Raw genomic sequence first — 7,495 nt, forward strand, 5'->3', positions numbered from 1 at the left:
GAAACTTATGGTGCTCAAATGAGGAAAAAGACGGGTTATGGTGTTAATGGGTATAAGAAAAGGAAAATTAGTTAATAGGCTCGAAGTGGGTTTTCTAGGGATTATGCAAAACAACTAAATAAAATGTTTAAGAAAAATTAGCCTAAATGAGTTTATTTTATCATTTATTGTTCTTATACTGAAACAGACGGATTTAACCCGGTATTTGGTGCAAACTATGTGACTTGAGTTAGGCAAAAGCTCTCAAGAATTGTGAAAGGAAATAGAGTTTATAGAAAAACTTGATGAGAGAAATACCCGAGCTATATCTCGAGATGTTAAACTAAGGGATAAGTGTACCCCCGTTGTTTATCAAGTAATAAATTTGGTTAAGTCCGAGTACCGAATCCATGGGATTTATACCCACAAGTATCAAACTACTTGGTTTTACAATCTTATCTAGGCGATTATTACCTTTGCCTTTGGTTATGGTAACTATTATAAACTACTCCTAAACTATATGTGAGCCAGATTTTGGCATAAAAGCCCTTATGGGCTGATACAAACTGCGTTAAGTTACAATATGTAATAAACAATATTTCAGATTATACACAAGTAATATATTACTCTTGCAAATACGATTTCGAATAAACCAACCAACTCCGTTAAATTTTTTAGATTGTGATTCCTTTTTAAGGTGATGCTATTTCTAATTGATTCAGAAACTAGGGCGCATAAGTGATATGGCTTGTCAATTCCTAAGGGGTTTGGGTTGTCAATCCTGGTGAGGCAACACCTATATGAATCCTAATGGATTTTAAAGTTTGTAATCAACCTACACAATAATCAAATATGAGAATCAAAGCAAGGAATAAGAATTAACAAGTATAATGGAAATGAAAATCATAAATTATATATTGAAACTATTGAAAGAGTTTAAGAGGAATATAACCAAATCTAGCACATAGAAAGAGTACAAACTAATTAACAAGGTAAAAAGAAAGAAGATTCAGCCCTTAGAACTAGCTAACCGGACTCAAAGTTGTCGTTTTGGATTTAGAGGTGGAACTTTCAAGCTTGGGAAAAAAGGATGGAACCGTAACTTCATCGGGATAATGGACGGATTTTACAACAACCAAGCTCTCAATGTGTAAGGTGCTTTTATTGCATAAAATATGAATACCTAATTGGGTGCCAAGCACCACTGTTTATACAAAAATCAAGCTCGAGGCATAATCATAAATTATACTTATATTATGTAACGTCCGGAAAAAAAAGAGATCAATATTATATTCATGCATTTAAATTTTTGAAATTGAGATTCTAGATTAATTAATTAAGGTTTATTATTTTAATAAAATAAAATATTAATGTTATATAATTATATTTGAAAATAATATCCTTATATGTTAAATGATGGTAAATAGTTAAAGGGGAATTTAAGTACGTTTTTGTACCATTTTACTTGAACAAGTTTATAGTGCTTAACAAAATATATATATATATATATATATATATATTTATTTATCATTATTAGAATAATTAAAAAAGAAAAACTGTTTCATTTATCTTAAGTTTAATTAGGGTACAACTCTATTTCATATGAAACCTGGTTTGTTTTTAGGGAAGGGAGGCCGCAACCCCAATTTTGATATTATGAAGGAAAAAAAAACTTAGTTACTGCACATGTATGGTTTGAAGATGGATCATCCGTCGCTTAGTAATTTTTCTCGGAGTAGAGGTAAGTGGTTAATTATATGTCTAGTTATATTTGTTTGGATGTTCTTTGTACTTGATTGTTAAATTGGTAGTTGATGTGGTTCATTGATTGAGGTGTTAAGTTTGTGAATATGAACCAATCGATGATGTCTGTGCCTTTTTGTTATCGATGATAATATTGATGATGGCTGAAACTACATGACTTCTTAATGAATGTGCCTAGTTGCCTACATTATTAGGGTGATATTAAATATCATGAATTAATTATTATCGAGGAAAACGAATGTTTGATGTGTTTGGTAAAGAAAGAAATTGAGGATAATTAATAGCTTGTCTTGATGAAATATACTCAATGGTTCATTCGTGTACGTGTTGATGGTACTTATGGTTGAGTTGAGATATGATTTGCTAGGCACTTGTCCTTGAGGCTAGTGTCGGAGTATCTCGGGATACAGAGATACTTTGTGTTGTTTTTGCTACGCACCGGGGGTGGTGCGGGGATACCTGGCGGATAGCGGTATCCTGTGCTGTTTATTATGACGAGATTGTGATTGAGATTGTGATATTTTGAATTGACCGATGAACCGTGTTGGTCCCGTGTAACGTAATAGGATTAGTTCCAAGGGGGGGTTAGGAACTAATATAACTTTTTCGCTTAATAATGCTGACTTAATTGAATGTTTGATAGTTTAACTAAGTTTTAGGTCAGCAAGGCTGAGTGTGATGTGAGACAGCTTTAATCAGATTCTGACTAGAGCTGTTTCAGTTGTGAGTTGGGAAGTAACATTTAAGTCAGTTTCCAACTCAGCACTCAGATTACTCAGCTTCAACTTGTACATATTATTTACTGAGTAATTTTAAGCAAGCAACACATACAGATATACATATATATATATATATATATATATATATATATATATATATATCAAGAGAAAGGGTTAGAGTTTACTCAGCAGACTTATCCTGGTTCGGCCTCTCCGCCTACGTCCAGTCCCCGGAATCCTTCCGAGCTTTTTTTAATCCTCTACTGAGCTCTTTAAAGGTAGAGCACAAACCGTTTACAATAGCAACTGAGTATGCAAGAGTACCGTCCTCTATTCGTCTACTCAATCCTATCTACCACTGAATACTATAACCGAGTACTCAGCTTCTCTCTATCACTGAGTACTATAACCGAGTACTCAGCTTGACTCTTCTAACCTTTTACAAATGATAAGAAATTGTTCTTAATACAACAAAGAACACTTTAGATGATAGAATCAATCTAGACTTTTACACAATGATTGGAATTTAGTGTAAGAGCTTGCTTTTTCTTTTCAGACAGCTTCTATTTTGGATTATCACTTAGTGAAGATTTTTCTTGTCTGTATGTATATCTCTTGTATGTGTATGTATGATCCAAGTGATGATTTAGCCTATTTATAGCAATCTTTGGGGTGCCAATGATTTGAATTCCGACATAGCCGTTATGGGAAGAACGGTCTTCTTCGTCATCACGTGGTCAGCTTCCAGAGCTGCAGGCCAATCCTGTCTTCTGTTTTCACCAGGAGCCAGGTTTGCCAGATTCGTCTTCTTGCGCCAGGTTTGTCTTCTAGCCAAAAATCAGATGGTTCATGCGTCTCGAAAAGGTCCTTGAAATAGATTTTCGAGCCTTCTGATTTGTTTCAGAAATTTTCCAGACCTTGTCTTCTAAGTTGACGGATTATTGATACTGACTTGATTATTTCTTAGCTTGACTCAGCGGCTTCGCCTTCAAGCTTTTCTGAAGAAGACATTTCTTTCGTAAGGCTGAGTTGCATTCCACTCAGCTTCTGCTGTGTGACTTACTTATGCTGACTTTGTTCTATCTTTCTTTTTATAGACTTTCAGTTCTTGTTCTCGTTAGTTAACTTACTCAACATTGAACAAACTCATTAGTACAATTAAATCAAAGCACTTAAATTTAATTGTTTTAATCATGGGAATAATTTTGTCAAATCAAAATCATATGGAAAGGTGTTTCAACAAACTCTCCCATTTTGATGTTGGCAAAATTATTCAATTAAGGAACTCAGTGTTGAGCCTCCCCATGATGGTTGACCTTATCTATTCTTCTGAAATTACTCCCCCGTAAGGGTTGGATTTCTAACTTAGTTCAACTCTAAACCTTCTAAGATGTAATTGAGTGAAACTAAGGCTTGAATCCGCTAACTTAGTTCAGTTCTAAACCTTCTAAGATTTAATCGAAAGGAGTCTAAGGTCAGCTTCAGAAGTAGGTCAATGCTTGGAACATTTTGTCATTACTCAGTTTGATACTTAGTTAAGTTCAGATATCAGAGTTGAGGTATACTGAGTATATTTTACTTGTTTAATTTTTATGTTCACAAGTTTTAATTTGTTGTTTGTTCAACGAGTAGTTACATGAGACAGATCAGCACATAAACACAGCATATAAGCATTAGATATATAAAAACAGTTTGTAGAAAGGATGCTTATATATAGATATACTCAGTGCAACAAGAATTATGCCATATAAAAACACAAGTTACAAGCTAAGACTATTGCTAGTTCTATTTTTTGATGTTGGCTTGAACTTGGTTAGACTTGGTTTTGGTTTGGCTCGGCTTGGCTGGTCTTTGTTGCTGAGTTTGTTTGCCCGAGACAGCAGAAGTTGAGCCAGGAGGCTTCTGCTGAGTTTGACGTTGAGTTCCGTCAGTTGGCTGTTTATCTTTCTCCCCCGTTTTGCCAGCATCACCAGACGGAAGGGGAGGAGCAAAGAATTGCCCCTATTGAATAGCACGAGTCAGTGTGGTGGAATACTGTTGCATGTGACTCGTACTTTCTTTAAGACCCTTAAAGACCTGCATGCCATCGACCATACTTGAAGAGGGGATTTTAATGAGAGCGCTGAGCATACTGAGTAAAAACTCAAGTGACTTCCCAATCCAAGTAATGGAGTCCGTCATCCGTGCATAGGATTGATAGTACATCCTGAGCAGCGAAGAATCGTACGAATGACGTTGAGCATTGATGTGCCGAACATGCGCAAGAGTTGATCGGGTGCAGTGCAGAATGTCATTGGTCTTTATTTGGCCAGTGTCCATTTCTTCTTTGCTCAGGTTGAGTAGGCGAATGGCTTCACCAATATGTTCAATGGAGCATTGAGAAGTGGAGGAGATAAGTTCACGAGCTCCGGTTAGCTCGACGGTCAGCTGGGTGAAATGCTGAGTGATTTCAGCAGAAGTTGCCGATGATGAGTTCGCAGTAGATAAGGCATTGATTTTCCCTTCAATGGAGTCCATGTGATTTACCATCATCAGCTGAAGTTCGGCCAGCTTGACCATGAATTCTTGCTTGGGCTGCTGAGAGACCAAGGAGGTCATAACACTCATCAGCTCCTTAAGACCTTTGAGTTCGGTCAAGAGTTGCGTGACGGAGGACAGTTGAGTTGGCTCAGAAGGAGTGGACCCAGCAGCATCGGCCTGAGACTAATCTATTGCTTAGAGAAGCATATGAGCTGAGTTGATGATTCGTCGGCCTGACTCAGAGGCATTAAGAAAATTGTAGGAATCATCTTCAGACTGGTTCTGCGTAGTCTCAGGGGCCGATTTCTAGTTAGCAGCAGGTGGTGGAGTACTTTGGTGCTGCCCAGAAGTAGAAGTGCCAGCATGGTCAGTAGTTGTACTTTGGTTATTGAGGCCAGCAGCAGGAGCTGGCTGGCTTACTAGCTGCTCAGTAGATGATGGAAGTGGTTGCTCAACAGTGTTATTAACCTGCTCAGGGTCATTCTGGAGTTGAGTGGAAACTTGAGGTTGAGGCAACTTAGAGATGTCTTTAGCGGGAGGAGTTTCCTTTGCTAACTCATTGTGTTGAGTAGCAGGAACTTCGAGCACTTGCTCAGTGGAAAGAGGAGCAGAGGTGTCGGCAGAAGTTTGACCCGTAGGAGCTTTTGGGTCGGCTTGTTCCTCAGTTTGAGAAACAGAGGCTTGCTTTTCCTTTGCTTGATCCGGAGTGGGTTCAGTGATGTCGGTGAAGAATTGGAATTGGAGCCCAGTTAAGTCAGTGATGGGTTCCCTCAATGGAGATTCATCCAACAGTTCTATGACGTTGGGCTTCTGAGCCTTTCGTTTGAACCGCTTTTCCGCACTGCCCTTTTGAGTTTTGGTGTGAGGAGAAGGGTCAGCAGCAATAGACTCGGGTGACTCGGAAGAGGATTCAAGTCCAAGGTTAGCATAAAGGTTTTCCACAACCTTGTCCGTCACTGGTGACTCAGCTCCTTGCTCAGCAGCAGCTGTGTTACTAGGCTCAGCAGAATGTATCTTGTCAGCTCCAGCCCGTTCTTCAGAACATCCTTGTTCTTCCTCTTGTTCATAAGGTGTCTTTTCTAGGTCGATCTCCTGAGCTCGTAGGAAGTGAGAATCCTTGGTGATGACACAGTCAAGGGGGGCAGCTTCCAAAGGTGTCATCCCAGAGGTCTTCTTCCTCTTTAGGGGTTGCTCAGGAGTCTCCTCACTTTCTTCTTCAGGGTCAGCTCTCATCTTCCTTTTCTCAGCTGACACTGGTTCCTCTTGAGCTAGCTCAGCAGGAGCAGCTTTCTTCTCTCTTGTCACCAGCCTAATCTTTTTCATAGTTCGATTAATGTCTTTGGCTGTCGGTGTTGAGGATGAGTCAGCTTTCCTCTTTCTTTCCTTTCGCTCAGCAGGTGCTACTTCAACCACAACTCCTTTTCCTTTCTGAGCTGCTTCTTCAACCATGGGTTCCTTACCTTTCTTAGGTTTGATAGGAAGGCTGTGAGCTAAGCCGGACAGAATTGTTGAGGTGATCTTAGTGCCCTCTACATCAATTTCCCCCTTTAAGTTGACCTGGTGATCCTGAAGAATTCTGGTGATGAGAGAGCCCATCCTGAGGATCCCGGTGCTGCGTTGAAAGGCCCTAATGAGAAAGACGGGCATATTGAGCGGCTGGTAGGTCAGGATGTGCCAGATGAAGCACTGCTCAAAGTTTGAGGCTGAGGAGGAGGAGTTGACCTTGGGAAAGAGGAAGTTGGTCAGGATGTAATGTGCTTGTTTTTTAGGCTGACCCATGCTGGTACTGGAGATTTCACCTTTATGATTTTTGGGTTTACAGAACTCAGCGTTGTACTCAACCCATTTATAATCGTTTGTGCATCGCAGTTCTACACCTTCTGCTTTAAGCTTTAGCAGGATAGCAAGGTAAGAGGGGGTGATGGTGATTTCCTTATTCTTAACCTTGGTGACCAAATAGTCATCGTTGTCGTCAGCGACCTTTAGGTTTGCGTAGAATTCCTTCACCAGTTGTGGATAAGTGGTTCCAGGGAGAGAGAAGAGGTCGGTCCACCCATTCTTAGAAATCCAGTCACAGAAGGGTTTTTCTTCTTCGATGAAGCTCCCGGAAAACTATCGAGAATGATATATGTTCAGGTTTTTGATACTGCTGAAGACCTGAAAGAACTTCCTTTCTTTAGGTTGCTTGTTTTTCTTCTTCTTCTTCGAAGGAGTCGTTTGGTCAGTGCGAGGGTTTTCACCGAGGATGCTGACCTCGGGCATTGGTTGGTCACGCTGACCATGGATCTGTTCCTGAGACTCTGAGGAAGTCTCGTGGTATTCCTGCTCAGCAGGAGAGGGAGGATTAATGTCGGAGCGGTTGTCATCGTATTTCTCACCGGAGATATTTTGGGAATCGTTCGACATGGTGTTCTTAAGGATTTTTGAGAGACTTAGAAGATTTGAGAATTCAGAGAGAGAGATCAAGTGCGATATTTTCAAGCGTAAAGAGGAATTAGTGGGAAATCATCCAC

This window comes from Euphorbia lathyris, chromosome 1 (genome assembly GCF_963576675.1).
Source record: "Euphorbia lathyris chromosome 1, ddEupLath1.1, whole genome shotgun sequence".
Classification (NCBI taxonomy): domain Eukaryota; kingdom Viridiplantae; phylum Streptophyta; class Magnoliopsida; order Malpighiales; family Euphorbiaceae; genus Euphorbia; species Euphorbia lathyris.